We start from the raw sequence: 21,926 nt of genomic DNA on the forward strand, positions 1-21,926 counted from the left end.
AAGGAACTTAACAAAACAGAGGCAGGATAGCAGTGATCTTGCCTACATGTACTATGTCTACATGTACTGTACATGTCTACTGAATAGCTAGTTACCTTCGCGACGAATGGTTTCGTCGAGAAGGTTATGCGACGGTGCTTGTCTGTGTGTCTGTTAGTGAACAGAATAAGTCGAGAACGCCTGGATGGTTTGTTGTCGTAGTTGGTGTGTCGGTGTGTATGTGTCAAATCTCAAGATGATTAGATTTTGGGCAAAGTGTTTTGCATAATTAACGAGAAAAGTGTAAAAATGTGTTCAATTGTATGCTTTACTATGCGTTCTGGTTGGGACGTGTGGGGTGTATTGTTTCAGGGGATATTGATGGGGTCACAGATGGGGGGCAAAGTTGGTCATGAGGGGTCAGGCGGGAGACGTCAGTTATTGGGAAAAATTGGCTATCAGCCAGCTGTATTCATTGGTGTGGAATGTGGTGGACGAGGCAAAAGTCAGATGTCGGAAGGGGTAGGGAAAAGGTATTAGGAGAAAGTGGTGTGGAATTGGGCGGGGGGAGACCAAAATTGGATATACACTGCCTTACCTCGGGGAGAACCAGCAGTACTCGTGTGTCACAGTATGGGAAAAGGACGTTGTTCAGGGTAGGTGAGTTAACCATGTTATATCTAAGAAGGAAGAGGCGATTGACAGGAAGACCAAGGTTGCGCTGGGGCATGCCCTAAAGGCTTTAACGGCATTGTGAGAATTATCCTGGCGTCACTGGTAAGAAATCGATGAATATCGCTATGACTTTACGAAGTGAACGGGAAAATAAGACGCTACACTGACATTTGAAAAGAAAACGTTTATATAAAGAAGCCGTTGACAGTCTCTAAGTCCCTTCTGTGGCAAAGTAGGGTTCGTGACATAAGTCCCCTCTGAGCGCAATGTGTTGGTTTACATGTTATATTACGCAACTTGTATGGCCGTAAAGCCAATAAAGGAATAGTATTGTTGGAGACAGCATGGGAATACCGAGGATGTCAGTGTGTCTGTTAGTGAACACGATAAGTCGAGAATTCTTGGAAGGATTGTCTTGGTATTTGGTATGTTGGTAGGTCTCGATGAAACCTGAAAATGATTAGATTTTGGGCCCCCTATCGGCTTGTTACGGTACTGCAGCGGAACTTCATGTTATGATATCTCGTGTTGTGGACATGCTATGGAACTGATTTTTGAGTGGTAGATAGCTCGTTGGGCAGAGAGTAAGTGGTATAGGTTTGGGCCCCCTAGCAACTTTTTTGGAACTGCAGGGGTAGGTTTTGCTTCAGACTTTGAAAGGGAATAACTCAAGAAGGGCTTGATGGAAGGTCATGATTTTTTGCATGTACATAGCTTGAGCGATGATGTACATGATTGGATACTTATTATGCAAATCAGTAACTAATTTGCATAATTAATGAGGAAAGTTTATACATTCATCAATTTCCATGATAGGACTCGCAAACATGTGACATATGTAACTGAGGAAGAGAGAAATATTAATAGATATCAGCTATGCAAATGAGAACCTCATTTACATAATTAATGAGAAAATAATATAACTCGAGATGGGCTTGATGGATGGTCATGATTTTTGGTATGTAGATAGCTTATGTGATGCTTTGTATGATTGGATGATAATTATGCAAATCAGATTATAATTAATGAGGCAATTTTAAAAACCTGCTGTGTTCCATGATATGACTATTCAAATATGTGACATTTGTAACTGAGGAAGAGAGGAATGTCAATAGATAGAAATTATGCAAATGTAGGCCTAATTTGCATAATTCATGAGAAACTACTTTCATTCCATACTAGTAAATAACGGCAATTTCATACTTGTAGCATTTAGAAGTTGTGTGAATGTGAACACCATTGAATCAAATTATGCTAATAAGGAGCTTATTTGCATTATTGATGAAAAATGTTAGCATAACCTTCTTTGTTAAGCTCATAATCATAATAAGGAGGTTTGGACAACTTATGTTATTTGGGTGAGGAGGATCAACTGGTATGATTTTTGATTGATGAAAAACACTCCTAATACGTCAGTCATAAAGGTCAAAATCATTTCGCGAAGGTATGAGGTCGTAGAACTCTTGTTTCCCTGTGAAAGAAGCGAAACCGACATGTTCCTGTAACTTGATTTGTAGATTCCCATCTACTGTGCTTTTGATGCAAATGCAGACTGTGCTTTTTATTTCCAAACCTGGGTTGCATCCACTAATGACATGTACAGACGTCACCAAGGAGTCATTAAAATCTGTCAAATTGTCATGAATAATGAGCAGTTATCAATTATTGAAATCTTTGTAAACAAAAGCTCTAATTAGAATTTATGGCAATTATTTGTACAATTGTTTTTCATCCAAAGTGTCACACCTCAAAACAAAACAAAGTCAATAATGAACTAATGATTCTGAAAACACAACAACAACATTACAATAATAAACTAATAATTCCGTTAATAATAAATATGAACACATGGTACCGTTAACCTTACTTTCTTAATGCCTTAAGACTGAATCACTAACAAACTGGCTTTTGTCATAGCTGACCCCAAATGCGATATTTTAAAAGTTAATACTAATTCTATGAAATGTTACATGTAGTGTTAGTATTGTATAGGCCATTAGATTTAAGATTGATCAATTGAAGATAATTTGATCTGTTAATTAATGATATGTCTAGTATACCTCATTGGAGTTCCGGATTAAGATGATGATAAATGAAATCATATCCCACAAACTTTCTCAGATTAATACTGATTCCACATCTAGCAGAAAATTGACACCAAAACAATTTCAAAATATGCCTCCCAAATATATTTTGCCTGTAGGGAAAACTTTTGAATTACAAATGAGACTGTAAACCTGTTTAACTGAAGTACGATTCTTAATTGCAAGCACATCCTAAGGCCTGGGAAAATTACTGCTTTGTTCCTGATAACCGTCCTGAAAAAAACTAGGGTTGGTAGGTAGGGATTCTCTATTTTTTCGGCTGGATTAATCCGATAAATTAAACAGTTTAACAAATGAATGTAAAACTGAAATGCATCAGATATTTTCAACATCATATTTCAATTATACAAATATAAGCATTGGACACTTACAGGCACAGATTTCTATTGCAACAGAAATGTGGAGAACATGTCGGAAAGCTATTATGCTTTCATCACTCAGATGTCAAATAGAAAATGTAATGTCCCTTGCCATCAGTCGACCCAAAAAAAAGGCTAGGGCTGGCAGATTTTCTCTGGGGCCTGTCAGGTAAATGGAAATACAATTTTTCTTTCAAAGGCCAAAGCATAGATCTATACACATTCCTAATGTTATTCCATCTTGTCTTCAGCATTGTTTATTCCATAAATGCAAAATAGTCAACATCTTAGATCCCACCGTCTATCCGTCTCCTTTGGAACAGTCCTAATTTACTATCTAATCAATAGTGATAAAATACCGTACATAACCTCCAATCAAGAGGGTTGAATCTTAAATCGGGCTGTTCAAAGCACAACTGGGGGAAAACCTTTTCATATCTGTGTAGAAAATAACAAACTATGGCTATATGATTGTTTTTTCCATTACATTAAGATATTTAACCTAGGAAGCTGAGTACACCCTTCGTCGGATATCAAACCTTAATTCAGATTGTTCACAGGACAATTAGGAGAAAAACTGTTTAAACCTGTGCAGAAAATGACATTGTGATTCTTTTCCATAACATGCAGAATTTTACCGTCACGTAACCCAGAAAGTTGGGCTCACTTCTCATCGGATATTTATTGTTGGACCATTATGCCTGGTTTTATGTTTGTACTGTTGATGCACTCCCGTATAATGAAATATCCCCAGGCTCCTACCACCTGAGCACCCGAGTGCATTAAAAAGGTGGGTCAGCTTCCAAACGGCTGCACCGTCACATCTCTTGTTTTTGAAGCTTTGTCTTATATACGACAAGAAGCATATCAAAATTCAAATGTTAAAGACACGTAAAAAAATGTGCTACAGATGTATTAGAAGATTTCTCTAGAAATTAAAATGAATTGTGGTCATGTAATATGTTATGAATTGATATCACAAAACTGAAATTCTCAGAAGTAAAAAATCACAGTACAGAATCACAATGCTTGCTGGCACTCAGATAAAAAAAAAGAGCTAAAACCGAAAATCCGTAATGGAAACGCAAAATCTACTTCAGCCTGCTTTCTCACTGGCCTAAGCTGATTGATATCACCGAGTATCATAAATCAGGTATTGAAACAGCCAGTTGGGATAACAACACATCTGCAGCCTCCAGTGAAAAGGGGTTTATCAAATTTATCCAGCTTATCACATGTGCATCAAACTAACCTACTCCAAAATTGCAGCGAAAGTGGGGATGAAAAGCGTAGCTCTGTGCCTACGTTCGTTACCATGGGTAACCATTACCACTGCAGAAATCAAAGAGGAGAGGCAGGAAGCCGCTCTGTTTGATCTTCCAGATTTCCAATATAAGATTTCTAATTACCGGTGCATTGAAGAAAAATCTGGTTCAGACCAGGTTTCGTGGCTCAAAACAGCGGAAATGTGGCAGGTGGGCAGATGGGACCTTTATGTAACCGTGAAACCCTTCATGCTTTTAATCATATGTCAGCTTCAATTTGCAACTGTATACTGCAATATTACATTGCCCACTCATAAATGCTGTTAACATGCTAAGGTGGCGCAAAATGAAGCCAACATCCAGCCCATAAAACAACAGTAGAAGATATAGAATGGCTGTTTAATGCCCTTACAGTAAACATTTCCATTTTGACATAAAATTGGAGCAAGGACATGTCTTTTATTGCATTGGAATTTCAGATCTCAATCCTACACTGTGATTTTTCTTCGTCTAAATTTGGATTTCAGACTTATTGGCATCTCACCTGTCACATATGTTTAGTCCGTAAAATTTGTCAGTGTATCTGTCCGTAATGCCTCAAATGTATCTTCATATGAAATACAGTCAAACCTGTATTAGCGGTCACCTTTGCATAGCGGCCACCTGCCCATAGTGGTCACTTTTTGTCGGTCCCTTGGATTTTTCCCATTGATATAAGCATTAAGAATTAGGCTATAGCGGCCACCTGTCCAACGCGGTCGCGGCCAGACGATTTTCGGTCCCGCGAGTACAGTAACACTGCCGATAACGGCCAATGTGCGCCGGTGGAAGCCGCATCGCCACCGCACGCCGGGTTCAAAATCTTCATTTTTTAATGCAGTTATCAAGTTTATGTGAACTCAACTTGACAGGATAATAATAAAGAAAACAAGAATGTTTTATCTTCGTTAGATTATCCATGGTTTGACGCGCGCGAAATCAAGTATTTCTTCACATGGCTTGCGTTTGTACATCGTAGAATATTTGACCATTTCTGTGCATTTGGATTGGACAAAGATTATGGTAGTTTTTGGAAAATACAACCCGCACATGTATCTGATGCGCTAAGTTGGCGAATTATTTCAATGTCGGCCCAATATTTCCGTTTTCCCCGGGAATTCATCCGAAAATGTGCCCAAAATGGCGGAGCAGCATAAAGGTCATCGGAAGACACCACTGTTGCGGAGGTATAATGTGTTAAATCTATTTTGCTGCAAACTATCACTGAGGATAATTACTGAACCAAAAGCTTCAAACTAAATATGCATAACATTACTATATTGTAAAATTTGGGCTGTTGCAATTTTCTGAAAAGAAAAAAGGCCTCAAAAGAGCGACCTTCCTCTCATTACCCTATTAGCATAATGGTAGAAGCCGATCATGACAAGCAAACAACAACAGATTAGGAAAATTGTCGCCACGATTTTATGCTTGAAAACGGTCGAAAACGAACAGTAAGTGGCAACTGAGCATCATATATTTTGTTCTATACTAACTAGGGGGCATTTTGCTGCGAAGAACTTTGTTTCATATGATTAAAACTCGTTGGTGACGCGTGTGCCGGCAGCGAAGCAGTCGCGAAGGATCAAGAGTTGAGTATGGCGATGCTGGTCTGTTCAGACATGAAGCTCGAGCAAACCAAGGAGGTTATATAACCTCCTTGAGCAAACCATGGATTTTGGAGTTGGCAGATACAATTATTCTTTTTTCAAGCCCATAATAGAAGTAAAAGAACAACAATCGAATTTCTAAAATGTGCCTTACCTATGTAATGTTTACATGTGTACTGTACGGTGAATAAATGTATCTCAGTGGGTACTGAAAACATGTGTCACTCGTGGTCAATTAATCAACATTTTCTCCATAGCGGCCACCTGTCCTTAGCGGCCAGTTTTGGCCAGTCCCTTGAGTGACCGCTATAGACAGGTTTGACTGTATTGCCTTATATGGCAAGTGATCTCTAGCGCAAGGAAAAACAGTACAACAGAAATGAGAACCTTTCCCCATACACGGAAACATTTTTCATCTTGTCTAGAATCCTGTCAGTAATCATTAGCTGGGGAAAACCTGGGTGAGTCCGGACCTAATCAAGTTGTATTCATTTTGCTCTAGGCAATATAGCAACCCCAAGGATCTTGTTCATGAGAACTTGCCGAGCTCGTCAGCTATAAAACCTCCAGGGACGACCAAGGTTATTTTCCCATCACCTTGATTCACTGTCTCCAGTTGGTTCGTACACAGCGGCCAAATTACAAGTCAGTTCCTGCGGGAGGACTTCCGACAAGAATGTGCTTCAGATGCCATTTTCCTCTAACCCTTCAGCAAATCTCAATGATTCTATGGGAGAGATGAAGTTCCTCCGGGGAAAGGACTACTGGAAGGTATAATTAAATCCTGCTGCTTCCTTTTGTGAAAAGACAGAAGACGTACTAGCCTGCATATTACTGAAATGGACATCCTTCCCACCTCAGCACTTTGTGTGATAATTTTTCTGACTGGATGGCAGATGGTTCTTAATAAATCAGTTCAGCTGGAGCTTTTGCCTAGCTTGTGTGGCCCGCTGAAATGGCTCTGCAACTACTTTTGGCCAACATAAAGAAATATTTAAGAGGGAATAGAGAAACATGTCAAATTCTAGCTATCCAGGAATTCTGTCCTTTGACATTGACCCCAGTGTCATGACAATCTTGTTACTCCTACATCGGTCTGGTTCATCGGGCACACATGTCAACACCATATGAAAAATGTCAAACTTCATTTACTAAACATACACAAAATTTTATGAAAAGAAGTCATGTCGAATTTCCATCTACCAAGACCAACTACCTGTGCATAGACATCCATACATTGACAGAAGAAATGGATTCTAGGCTGTGTTCATGAATAGCGTATGCGGCTACATGCCGAGCAACTCAATTGCTACCAGCCTGTCTGAACAAAACTCATAGTCATAGACTAACAAATAGAGGGCCGTTCAAGATTCTTCTCCAGGACCTGCAGTACAGGTGAAGGGATAGAAATGTGTGGGAACACCCAGCAAACAGACGACAAATATCTACGGCAGAATGTGCCTCTGGGCATGTTCAGAAAAGTCTGTTCGGAACATTTCCACTGGCACCTTCCAAAAAAATGCAAGCTGCCATGCCCATTTTAATCAGATTAACTCAAGGTCGACACCCCACGAACATGGCAATCCTCTACACTGCAGGAAAGAGGCTGAATCAGGGCTCTGTCCCGAGATTTTTCTTTGTGAGGACAGACAAAAATGTCACGCTGTCCGTCCTTGTACTAAGTTGTAGAGGGACAAAAATTTGAACTTTATGACATGAAAATACAGTTTCGCCACAGTTACATGCCTCTGACCCTCGCTGACACAAAAAAAACATTATCGAAGTACCGAGTTACTTAGACGGCAAGAAATCTTTTGGAGACAGCCCTGAGCGTCATGCTCACCACATCACAATGCGCCATTACTGTAGTCACTAGTGATCAATATAACAAGCTACAGTGGAAGTATAACATTGCCGGTAGTGATAGCTAAACAAACATCAACTTCCAAAGTGGAAATCAGAAGTTGCTGTCATCCAGCACTGACAGGCAGACCTGTCTGTGATCACTCCTACAAAATTGGCCGAAAGTCAAGATGCTCTATTCCTTAAAGACTTACAATTGTCAATTGATTGGATTTAATCATCTTTGCACTTCAGGGTTATCTTGCTGCCAAAGCTACTTATCCAAAATTTAAAGGCTGTACTTTAAAAGACTGAATGAATTTGACTACAGGATAAGTGTGGCAACAGAGCATTGAGAATGCCATGAACTTTTGGCAGTGAAAGGCTCGTTATCAAATTCAGTGGCTCTGGTTTATAGACACGTTATTTCCTTTGGGACATTAGGCAAGGTTATGCCTGGGTATAAGGCTTCACAGACAAATAACATACTCCTCACATTGATGTACTTGATTCTTCTTGAATCTTAGTTAAACTGATATTTAAGCACATTTTTAGCCTTCTTTTGGAGAACAATCAAAACTTGACAGCGAAAAGATATGATGGCTTTATTATTCTTTACATAAAAAACCCAGTATAATCTAGATGTTGCTTTTAAAACCATTTATTGGGACTGCATTCTCCATACTGCAGCAGCGAAAACTACCAGTCATTATTGCCCTGAGGAAGGTGACAGACACCGAAACTTTGGCTAGGCAAAAACACTTTGTTATCCAGTGACTTACCAACCTGATGACACTATTCACGGTCATCTATAGGATAGTTGGCTCGGGGGCTAGGACCTACTTTATCCTTAAAGCTCTATGTTAGGCAGACCACAATCCATGGCAGCAGACTGAGTCTAAAAGTCCTACAAGGCACAGGCAAGATTGCAGGTATCATCTCCCCAGCCACCTTGTCTGGCCTGGAAAATAAATCTTCTGGCCTAACTCCCAGGTTCAATTCTACAGCTCTGCATGTAACGTTGGGTAACATAAATTCGGGATTTTTCCGATAATGGTTCACTGAAATCAATCTAGCAGAACAATAAACCATCCTTTTTTTCTATTATTCTGTCAGTATCATGTACTATCTTTGCACTAATCATATATATGGTAGATTTTGTCTCTTGTCGTGCTGACACCATAATATTTCAACTTGAAACTACCGTCCGCCGCACGCACAATGGCGGTGTTGTCGGACAGGGGGGCACATTAATTCGGGAGAGAAGATTCGTCTTGAATATCTTACCGCTAATCACATTTTATACAGCAGCTATTCGTTCCATCCTTGGCTTGAGGAGAGTGCTATGGATATAGACGTGTCCAAGTAAAAAAATGCACGAAAAAACGGCCGTACCGCACGCATCAGGCCTTCGGGAACAACCCGTGTGTTGAGTCGGTAGAACGTCACTCAAAGTTCACCCCCACCGTCATGGAAATTTGTACATTATTCATCGGGGCGTTAGCTGGATGCCGTAGAAATGGTAATACTACTATGTCCATGTGTTTCTGCTTGTCCTAAGAGCAAACTTTGAGGAAAATATCGCCATCAGTCCACTATCACACACAACATTTAGACAAAAAAGTGTTCCTCGCAAACGTTTGTCGTCTGCCGAATAGCAGGATTCTGGGTAACGAATATGGCGGCGGGAAAATTCACCGTAGTGCCGTAGCCGCATTGGTTGTAGCAACAAAGAGGCGTTTTGATGATTGATCACACTTAGAGTCCAGTTGTAGGTTAGCAAAAGAGATTCTAATAAGTTGTACTGTAAATAATTGTGTTTAACAGGAAGCGGATGTGACATTTGTCTTATAAACCAGCGAACAACTATGTACATATAATTCTCCCACGAAGCCCTCAGACTGTGACAATAAGGGACGGAGAGTTTTTGACGTAGCCAACTTCTAATGCATGGTTATCAAAGCTTTTCAGACAGTGTTCTGAATGCGTTAGTCTGTCAAGTTTGCATTTCTAGCGGTATTACTGATGTTGCATCTAGCACATATCCCTAAACACCCCGTTTTCGAAAAATCCCGAATTTAAGTACCCCGCGAATTTAAGTTACCCAACGTTAATCTGTCTCCCCCATGATGAAAGTCATTTGGAGGCAGTAATGGAAGTGGCCTGCTCCCTGCAGCAAGGGTAGACAGGACAACTCCCCGGCACACCTGAGGCTGAGCCAGCTGCAAGGGGCAAAGATTATCAAATGCTTTTTCACTGCTGTAACTTTTCCGTGTTCCATTGCATGACTTTCAATCCTGATGTCCTCAGGCGTTGTGTTAAAGCCACACAAGGTCAAAGAAAGAAATACAAAACATCTTTTTGGGACGAAACGGACAAAAAAACATTACTGTAGTGTTTTTTTCATACAATACCATTCTCTAGGAAGTCTAGTTGGTGGTGTGAGGTATATACAGTAATTTTTTCCAGCATTGCGCTTCATCTTGAGTTGAGACATCATGAGCGTGGTCAAAAGGAGGGAAGACTAGAACAAACAGCTTTTAGTTACTTGGTGTGCATGCAGTAACATCACTACCCCGTATATGGAATGATGAGAAGACTTCCCCAAACACAGTTTTGTATAGAGGAGGCCCAGGCCACCACAGGAAATCCCCCATTTCAGCAGTCATCAGGGAGAGGAAATCCATCTTTATTTACAAACAGTCTGGGAGAGTCTATAAACCAAACCATCGACTCTGAAACACAGAAAAACATGTTTCTTTTGCATCAAACTGTTTTTCTGACCCCCAGCACATGGGGGCAGCTTCAAAATGCTTTAGAAACAATTAACCTCCCCCATTTCTCTGGAGGCCACTGTGAACAACCATGTTGAAAACTGGCCAGCATGATGAGCTCCCTAAGGATGATTAAGCCAGGAGATGACAGGTCTGAACCACTAGGTCATGGCTGACATCAGCGCCCTGATGTTGACCAGACCGTGCCCTGTGGTCATGGGGCTCCCCAGACTCTGGCATCAGTAATCACACAGACCTTTCCACAGCACTCCTGGGATAGAACAAGGTGTGTTTCCTATACCTACAAACAAACCAGATACAGCTGTCCCTCTGGGTAGCACTATCCTTTAATTATATAAGTACAGATAACTGAAGAGGCATTTTCACTAACAACACATTACATTCTCAGACAGTTACAAGCAGAAGTCTATTTTGTATGCACATATAACCTGATATTCACTGTAAGCTAACAGAGCTATATGCATGACACATTTCCATCACTAATTTCTCCACTGTTACTGTATTCCAATGACCTATAAATGTAACCGGGATGACTTAAAGTCCATAGGAATACGGGATTTTCCATGTTCCATCGGCAGCTGATCGGCTGAACCACCCTTTGCTGTGCCCCTCTTTCTTCTCCATCCTCCTGATCAATCAGCCCATGTCCCTTCCTCCTGCATACAGATGAGGCTGAACAACAGACCCTGGATGGAACTGTCCACATGGCTCACACAGCTGAACGAAATCGCTTACATCACAAATGACCAGCCAGGAGAAAACCAGGACCTCGCAAGAAACAGTAGTCAGTATTCTTGTGAATGCATTTCTTTTATAACTGTTACAGTAGGTTTCAAGTAGATAAAATGAAATACGTCCAAAAAGAACAGTAAGGGATGATATGCTAGTTGTTTTTTTTAACGGACTCTAGCCTGCACATCCAAATGAAGTTACAGCCTTGATTAACATGGTGCTTTTCTGTCACTGACAAGCTACTTCATTGGTAATATGTTGATGATTCTTTAGGTTATAGGTGGTTGTGAGACTTAAACAAAACTTTAAACATTTGCTCTATAATATCAAGTCTTGCACCTCGCTCAGTTCCATGATGCCTTATGAGGAAGACAATTTCTTACCAAGAGTTCAAGTTCAAGAAGTGGCCAAGTCCAATTACAGCAGTCAAATTCCTTGGTTCTTACATACATACAGGTAGAACATATATATGTATACTTTACATGAGCTGAGGGCAATCTATGAACACTACCTGGACTCTCTCTCTACCTGAAGAACTATTGATTTTTTCTTGATCTTGTTTAACAATCAAGCCAAGGTAGTTATCTGGTAGCTTAGTTTGTTTGTTATGCATGACCAGTTAACCGCCTTTAGGCTAATCACACTGAGGTTTTTCACCGTAAGCACACTCTGCATAAGACTGGGCTGTTTGGTTTGATCTACTTACACCTATAAGGACCCCTACTCTTTTCAAGAAGTGCAGTGGGTTCTTAAATGTGCTTGAGGTGTGGCTCTCCTTAATCAAACGTGGGACCTTCGGCTTTACTACCTATCCTAGAGGATGTCTAGTCTCTACCAGACTAACCGCGTCGGAAATAGAGAGAACATTTGCCGGGGGACTTTGGCCAAGGAGGACAACATTCCCATCCGCAGTTGCCTATTGGACCCTCTCTCCATAGCCGACTCCCTTCATACAGTTGACTCTATTTGGCCAATTTCTACTATTTTCCCAGCGACCCGCGGAGACTGGTAGAGGCTAGAGAACGTCCCTAACCAAAGTCTGAGGTACTCATTTTGACCTGACCCGACCAGAGTATCTTCATTCCGAGGACAAATCTGTTATCTGAAAGAAGGTGTGGTAAGTGACAGTGAGGAGGAAAATTTCCCCACTTCATGCCTATTACTAGTATCAGTTCTCACCACAAATCTAATTAAGAAGAGCAATACTTAACTAATGACCAAGATTTAATCAGTAATGACCCAGACATTTGGACACTTCTGGTGATCAGTGTGGTCAGTAGAGACAGATGTGGCATTTCTCAATGGGCCTCATTACACTCAAATGGTGCATGAAGCATAAATAAATTATTCTAAAACTTTCTCCAATAATTGCTGTCCCCTGACATCTATTTTGGTCATAAACATGTCACATAAGATTTGATTAGGCTGAATATGTAACAAATTGAAATAAGAATTGCAAGTACAGTATGACATGTAGGATGTAGCAAAAACACAAGTTGGACTTAAATCAACAAAAGAGAAAAACTACATCGTTGCCTCTTTCCTGACAACTCAGTTCAGCTCCTTCAAGCAATGTGTTTATCAGAATCTTCCAACACATTTTACGTTTTCATGTTCACATATCAAACAAACTTTACCCACAATAGTTTGAATTTGAAGCTTAGATGTGGCATGAACTGATCATTTCATCACTGGATTATTTTCATCATAATTTATTCATATCAGCTGTCAGCCTTGACCTCATGAATGAATGATTACATAGCAGCTAATTCACTTAGCAAAAGCCTCATTTGTAAACTTTTGATTGAAAGAAGGTACCTCTTATGTCTCCTATGTTAGAAGTCTGTGATTACTAATATCCAAGCAGATATAAGGATCCGGCTCATTTTCTGCCTATTTTCTCAACATTGATACATTTTCTAGTACCAAGGTTGTAAAAACAGGTGTCAAACACAGAGAATGAGCCGGCTCCTTACATCTGCTCGGAGATAAGTGATTACAACTACATTAGGTTATTGAGGCATTCCTAATCTTTTTCTAATCTGTAAAATTCTTAATACTTTAAGTACTAGATAAATGTAGGCACCGAGGGAACTCAGGATCACTGTTACTTGTATCATCTGTAGTCGATGATAAGAACTCCGTAAACTTTGAAATCCATTGGCAGATTTTCCTGCATGTACAAACTAGGTAAATGTACATGTGCGCAGGTGGCCGCTCTACCCCAGACACATCCATCTGACTCATCCCTAACCACTTGTGTGTCTGTGTGCGGACGGGCTTGGTCGGCTCCAGTCATGCGGAAATCATGCCAATATTTGCTGATTAGATGGTGCAGGGCGACCACAGAGGAACATCATATATTCATGACCATGCAGCACACAAAATGCAATAATCTTTACACATATCTAAACGGAAAAAGATCAATGACACAGGGTCTGTAACTCTGTTTTGCGAAATAAAACACTCCTACATTGAAGTATATGCTAATCTTCATAGGAATACATGTTGGTCTTCCACTCATGTTATACATTTACACAGAAGTGTTACAAATTCTGGGCATACTAAACTGCACATGTCTATGGATTTTCCTTTGGTTCAAGATAATCCCATCAATGAGCTTGTACAGGCGAATAATAACTAATAATCATACAAGCGGCAGATGAACCTCAGACTCTAACGACTAGGAATATCACAGGAGATTTCTACACCCACAAGCCTTTGATGGTCCAGGTGGAATTAAATGTAGTAACCTGATGCTGAAATCATTCTGTGCTGTATCTTCCCTGTTTGGGTAGAGCTGGCATAGATCAAAGGGAGATGGATGGTTGGTTTCCATGCCATGACTTCAAACATGGACCTCTCACTGTGTTATCCTTGAACAGCATTAAGAATGGCCTAATTCTATCTAAAACAACAAGATACAAACATTTTATAGACTGGATGATAGTAGAATCTATTACTTTTGCATAGTTACGGCCAGTGCCCTGTCTGGCCAGGTGGTTGAATTAGGGATCTGACCTATGGCCATTTCACTTGTAGATGTCTGCTTTGATAACCATGCCATGCTACTCACACCTGATCAGTCTTATCTCTGTTTCCTTTGTTTCTGTTTCTGAGGAAGAAGGCCACAAAGGTGCTCAAAGGTGTACTAAGTGGGACAGGTAGACAGGTTATTTGGAGTTTCAATGTTTACACAACATGCAAATTTATGCTACAATAAGCTTTTAGACGGAAGTATTGGTTTTAGAATACACAAAAAGTATCTCAGAGTGCAATGTGATTTTAGGAGTTAAAGAGAAAAAAGTTTCGAGCCATTCCAGATGAATTGTTATCATTTCAGCTATGTTTATGATAACCTTGGGACACCAAACATGTCTGATGACACAACCAACACTGATGTAATCTATGGTTCAGCTGATGAGTCATGGTGCACACACCTATGTCATTCCGAAAATGTAGTTGGATTTTTCATAAACAGAAATCTGAAATTTTGCTGGTAGCAGGCCTGTGAGAGGGTCTGCATGCTCTTTTCTGTAAGGCGGAGGCAGCCTATTTTCATTTTCCGTGAGTAGTAGGGAAAGCCGTCTTATTCACGTAATTTGTAGTAAGGGGACCAAATTTTGCGCAATTGTCTTTCCTAATTTTAACGTAATACATAGGGGATTTTCACGTAGGGGGTTCTTCTGAATTCAGGGTCAAGTGCTGTCAGGACCCCTATGCTGACCCTCCTGTGGTCCAGCTTTGTTATTTGCAGAAAACCCTGAGAGTAACAAATGCTGGAGTTAAGTCCCAACTCATATATGACTAAATATTTCAATTCAACTTTGTTGATGGTCAGAACATGTGACCACAACTCATGATTGATGGTTATGCTCAAGAAGCCATGACCTTTAATTTTGAGTCTGACCTTGATTCCAAAATGGCCAACTTTGATTTATTACATGTAGGTCTTCAACACAACTCATACCACATGTGTAAACCATGTAGCAGTACATTTGATTATAAAGTGGCGCTATAAGTTCCATGAAGTATGTACTATTTTACAATTAAGGTTTCATTATGTAACTTTCCTAACACTTATATTTTACACCTGGACTTGCTTATGGCAGGATATCCAAGCAATGAGTCTTTTGGGAATGGCCATATCGGCTTTTTGATTATATAGTAATGTCGACATCAATATCTTGGCTATCTTGTGACTGACTCAGCAATTAAAATAAGAAGACAAAATTGCTTTAAGCAGGTCAATGTAGTATTCTTATCGGCATTATTGATCTAGTCTGGCTTGAACCGTAACAATTACCTGATTCCCTACATAGATAGTTTCCTTGAATCTGTACAGTCCTTTGAAGTAAGGAGCTAAATATCGATATTTCCTTATACTTATCTTCTTTCAAATAGAGCTGCAATTTGTCAGGTACAGAAAATTGCATAAGCCACATCTCTTGCAAGAGGGGTGAGCCTCAGGCAGCCAAAGACAACTGTTCCCTTTCTTCTTCCATTGTGTTTGTGCAATTTCTGTCTTCATTTTCCCGGCGGGAGTCCTTCCTAATTTCCCCTAATCATAAGCTATTTATGCAGTATTATTTGACCCTTGACACTAGGTCACCGCTGTATATAGGACCGGCATCTCCAGCCCCAGATGATTTGCTTGTTGGAAGGAGAAAAATTTCACCCTGTCCGTCCAAGACACTGAACTTCATGTCATGAAATTGATGAAAATTTCTTTTTGTCAGCTAAAAATCAAAGCTGGAGACAGCCCTGCACAACGTTGCAATTTTGTTCTCCTATGAATGCCAATTCTCAATGGAGAAGTGTCCAGACCATATGCTGCATACACACAATTCAGCCTCACGGTGATAATCATGATGTAGCTAAGCCATTGGGCCAGCCCAGTGAAAGGTACAATAAGAACAGTTAGCTGACTGCCAGTGTCTGATAATAGATGAAGCTGTAGGACTAGCCTCACATCCTTTAATCCATCCTGATACTGTTACTTGACTGCCCAGCCAGTCAAAAATTTTCCCATACTCCAGTTTCGGGGAAATCACATCAAACCTCTCAACATGGAGCTTACCTGCTTTACTGTGTCAACATGGCCGACATAAAGATGTTTTACAAGACAAACTCTGGCAATTGAGAAGATAACCTGTCCCGATTTGTAGGTTAGGTAATCTAGATAGGTCATGAAGGAGACATTTTGACTCACCAGCAATATTTCACCATCTAAAGCCTTCACATAATGACCATTGCCCGGTCATGCTCCAATAAGCTAAAAGGAGAAAATTGACCATCATTACTGGACAACTTCACACATAAGAGCATTCGGCCACCGTGACACATAAATTCTTACCCAGGTCTTTTTGAAGTTTGCCTTTCCTATTTCCTGTACGCTTAGATAATCAATATCAAACAGTCCAATGCCACAGAAAAGACATCAGGAAAATGGACAGCTTGAATTGCAGAGCGGATGTACAACTCGGAAGAGTCAGGCTAATGACCACTGTAGGAGGCATGGGTCAACTTCCACTATAATCATCTACTGCACACTGAGACAGGCAAATTACATTGTATGCTCCTCAGACTTCCATCCCTGTAGGGCGTCAGCCTATGGGCATCACCTGCAGAAATGCCACACACACAAGCTAACAAACATCTAGAATTGCTACACAGTATGAAGAGACAAACAAAGATTTGTATGTAGAAGAGCTTTATGCATCCACTTTTAACCAAGGAGCATATATATGTTTCTTGCTGATATTGATGTAGAATGAATCCCTAGTATATACACATGCAAATCCTAAAAGTAGACCTCCATAAGACTAATAGTAGCCTAGAAAACAAGACAAACCAAGCAGACAATCCTACAGGCAAGGATGAGACTCAAAGATCCAAACAAATTGTAAGAAATAATGAAACAATTGGTGAAGATGATAAATGTTATGTCAAGTAAAGAGGGTCCTGCTGACCCTCTATTGTGATGTATACAAAGAAAGGGACCTTTTGTTCTCCTCATTCTGTTTCTAATCGGGCTTGAGGACAACTTAACTGAAGAACAGGTTTTCACACCTTAACTAACAATTAGTGACAAATAATTAGCGGTGGTGTAAAAGCAGGTGAAGTCATTATCTGCAACCTGGATGGTCTGTGGGGACAACTTTACAAGACCAATTTTTCCTGAGGAAAACTTTCCATCAGAACGGGATGCAATCACCTGCTGTTCAGGCTGCACACAGGGCTTTGTCCGGTCGAGTGTCTTCTGTACATGTATTGTGTCTAGACCAGTCTCTATTCTGTCAGTGGGAAAAGCAAGAATAGAAGATTCTGAAGGGTTGAGTGAGGACAGCCCAGCTGTATTCAATAGAGTCTGAAGTAAAAAGGGGCAGGAGGCAGGGAAAGAGTGAATAATGCAGATTGGTCATGCTTGCAACAGAAGGTTTCCTATTCCCACAGCACTCATTGGACTGTAGTGTCTCCATCTGCCACAAGTCATGGCATCTCAGGTTGCAGCCTTTTCCTATGATATGGACTATAAATAGTTGCCAAAAATTGGCCAACCATCTGCAGGACAAAATTAGAGGAAGTAGAACAAGTTTGTCAGGAAGACAGATCAAAGGTTTTCTAATAGGAAATTACATTCAAGCTGATTTCTTATTTCCGTAGAAAACCTTTGATTTGTTGTCTAACTTGTCTTCTACTTGGACTTGATAAGTTTCTGCAAATTAAAAAAACAGAATGCTGAACATGCAGGAATAGAACAGCCTTCCATAAAAAGCTTCTAATCAAATGCAATGTTTTATAGCAAGAGCCACACAGCAAGTCAGTCTCAAAAGGTAAGGTGGTTAGCAAATGATAAATCCTGATGGTTTCATGCAGGGTTAACAGCATAATAATAACCGGAAACACCTAATTTTGTCATTAACAAGGGTGTAAAACACTACCACCTGTCAGACTCGACACGTAGTTTGGCAATAAAGATCTTATATGGACTCCATCAAGCTGTATTTTTTTTAGATCTCCGCCACAGCATAGCGCACATCATAAACTTACAAGTGGTTTTGCTCATCATTCACTGTCCAAACCTTTCAATCAGACTAAGTCTGTTATATCATCTTCACATTGTTGTATCGGCTGACTTCCATGGATTACAACCACCCATGGTTTGTGTTTTTCAACCAGGGATGACTCATAATGAATACAATTATGTATGCTAATCCTGATGTACATGTATCTCTTTGCATGCTGTTTCTCACAGGTACAAAAGAATGCTTTGTCTGCAGATGTCCCAGGACCAGTCCAACAGCAGAGACTTTTTTTCTGCCAGACTTTACCAGGATTTGTTCTTTTCACTGCATCCAATGGGGGGATTTCTACCTGAAATATGTCACCACACCTCCTCCTTGTCCCAGCAGCCATGGATGACTGATGATACCTTTTGGGACAGACATCCCAGGATTAATCTCGCACAGTATGCAACCACCAATAACAAACCTTAATTTGAAATCATCATTGCAGTGTTAGTGTAACCTGGATACCTAAAATCCACTGATGATAAAGAAAAATTTGGACTCATGATTTGCTGGTTTCCAACAAAGCAAAGTATATCAGTTTGGTACCTTGAGAATAACCAAAAATACACAAAATAATAGACAGTAGAGACCATAATACAATGTACTTTTGTAAGGGGCATCACGTCTGTGAAACATTTCATTTAGAAGGGGCACAGAATTCGTTACCCAGTAACATTAATAATCAGTTGGGTATTTGGGCCACAAAGCAATAACTGTAGATAGCAAACGTGGGGAAAACAACTTACAGAAGCAGCATATTCATGTATCAGAGACACATACATGTAAGGAACAAAATGAAGATTTCAGTAGGTAAGTATCGGCACATTTATCCATGATACTTTGTAACGGTTGAAAGGTTATGTCAGCTAGACTGTATTATGTGTCATCTGTAGTATATTCCCATGGTAAGAACTAACATGACATCATGCATGCTGCCATCTCCGCTGATAACAGCTGTACCGAAATGAGGTCATCTGGAACAGAAAAGGATTGCCGCTGACCCCTGTGTCACAAATTTGTAGGTGTGCAGCACACCATTCAGCCATGCTCCTTTCACAAGCACCAGAACACATACAACGTTAGCCCTGTCATGGCAACATCCACACAGAGAACACTGTCTTAGTCTACTCTACATAGTACTCGATCACAATACGGTAGACCGAATCTCGGAGGAAAAATGCTGTGTCACGAATTTTCAATGTTGACAATGCAAGCTCTGTTAATACAGTAGTAATCACAACAGATTACAACATGTATCCAACAGACCGAAGTGTGAGTGTAACCTGGATACCTCAAACCCATTTAACCATTGGATGCAATGACTGGTGTTTCATTTATTTATTGCATGCAACTTCCAAGGCCCATCAGATGCCATCTTCTGTCTAAACAGTCTTCAACAGACAGTCCTACATTCTTTTGTTAATTAATTTCTGCCATGTTCTGATCTGCAATACTTCTTGTCTGTTACTCCAAGTATTTTGTTTTTGTTTGGATCAATCAGCAAAGAAGTCTTCTTCAATGAGAAGTAGATAGTACTTAGGATGCATTAGTCTTCAAGCCAGCTGACATGCTTGCCCCGCATTCTTCCTCAACGAAAATTCATAAGACAATACATGCCTATAGGATCTTTGTACAAATGTAGGGATTAAAAGAGTCTATGTGTCCTCTTAAGAAGAGATCTTGAGAACTTAGGAATGTTTACACAGTCATTATGGGATTACCAGTATACCATGGGAACTAGCTAGTAAAGAGAATCGTAACATCACGTCAAGTTGTAACAAGGTAACTTTTTTGCTTTTTGTCAGTTATTCAAATGACTTGAAAGACCTAGGAGGTTTAATTTAAACCTCCTTGGAAAGACTAGATTCTATTAATCAATATGATGAAAAAAATGTTGAATTCTCAGGATGAAACACCAAACAGTTTTGTGTTATCCATGTGAGGTCCTTGCTTGTTCAATCAATTCTTCAAATACCAGCGTGCAATCACCCCGGTTGTGTCCAAGCTACTGTGTACAATACTGTTCTTCTTGTTTAGTAAAAACAACAGTAACATCATTAACATAAAAATCTAAACAATAGACAGGAAACTGAGCTCATGCGTTTAGGGTAGTCATCACCAAAACATTGCATCGCAGTACTCTCCAACCAGAGGAGTGGGTCCGACTGGTTTTTGACAGTTTTAGGCGTTTTTGTCGGGCTTTCTATTTTGAACCAAGGTTTTGGGGAACAAAAAAACGGGACAAAATAGAAAGCCTGACAAAAACACGTCAAAAACCTCCCGGAACCCCTCCTCTGCTTGGAGAGTAAAGAAACCCTCATTCTTGATTCGATGCTTCGGCAAAATCAGATTAGTGCAAGCCTTACTACAAGGGCTACTCCAGGATTAAAGTACAATTTGTTCCTCTGTGAAAGGGGAATCCCTTTTTTTGTCCCCTGAAGGAGAAAGAAGCATTCATGAGGGATAGGCTGGATTCCACTAAATGTAACCTGTTATGATCTAAGATGTACAACAACCATTTGTATAAATGAAGGAAGGAAAGTCTGTCTCTTTGTCATGGTTGGTCCAAGGAGGTTTTCTATATAAAACCTCCTTGGTTAGTCCTTGGGGTACTTTGCATTGACTGGACGTACCTAATAATTTCATTCATATGTTAATCCAGACTTTTTTCTTCTCTATCTAAAGCCAAGTGATGACCGATAATCTGCTAATTATTTTGTGTCTTCGAAACCACAGCCTGAGAGTAATGATACTGTTATAATGCAAGAAGCACTGAGGGACAAAACCACTATCTGACAATGAACGGCAACAATAATTCAAGTTGGGCCATTTTACCCGGGAAAACCTCTTGTATAAGCGAAATTTTCATACTGTGGAACTAGGGAAACAAAAGAGAGAGAAAAAGAATAAAAGATCCAATCAACATTAAAATTCAGTGTCTCAAAATTCCCCATCTTCCTCAATGTAAGAGATGGGAAAGACAACAATGAAGGATTACAAGTTGCTGAGTCAGCATTTCTTACACGTTTGGGGTGGGTGGCAGCATGAGCAGTTCTACCAAAGCCTGATGCATGGCCTTTTACAGCCATATCTTAGCTTGATCCCAGTAATGCACAAGGGCCACTGATGGAACCAGACTGCAAACTGCCTACATCCATACTAAACAGCCATAGACGTGAGAAAACTACCAGACAGAGCAATTTGCCAACACATAAACTCCCAACACTCTCAGACAAACTATCCGTTTATGTATCAACTTACCAATCAGGTAGAGGTACCTTGAACAGCGGGTCGCAAAGACTGATGCAGGCCTACATTAAACAGCACAGCGTATCTAATGACTACCATCAGGAAGACTATAACTCTGCTAGGACATGACATATACGTAATGACAAGGCATCTATCTGTAGCAATGGTATAGCCTTTAGATCAGTGGGTTTCTATTATAATTG

At 40.2% G+C, this 21,926-nt stretch overlaps 1 protein-coding gene across 5 annotated transcripts in view; it reads right to left on the bottom strand.

Moving 5' to 3' along the window:
- Window positions 1–21,926, bottom strand: part of LOC136433650 (E3 ubiquitin-protein ligase TRIM9-like) — a 45,687-nt gene that overhangs the window by 22,103 nt on the left and 1,658 nt on the right. The window lies entirely within an intron of this gene.

Source organism: Branchiostoma lanceolatum, chromosome 4 (assembly GCF_035083965.1).
Source record: "Branchiostoma lanceolatum isolate klBraLanc5 chromosome 4, klBraLanc5.hap2, whole genome shotgun sequence".
Taxonomy (NCBI): Eukaryota; Metazoa; Chordata; class Leptocardii; order Amphioxiformes; family Branchiostomatidae; genus Branchiostoma; species Branchiostoma lanceolatum.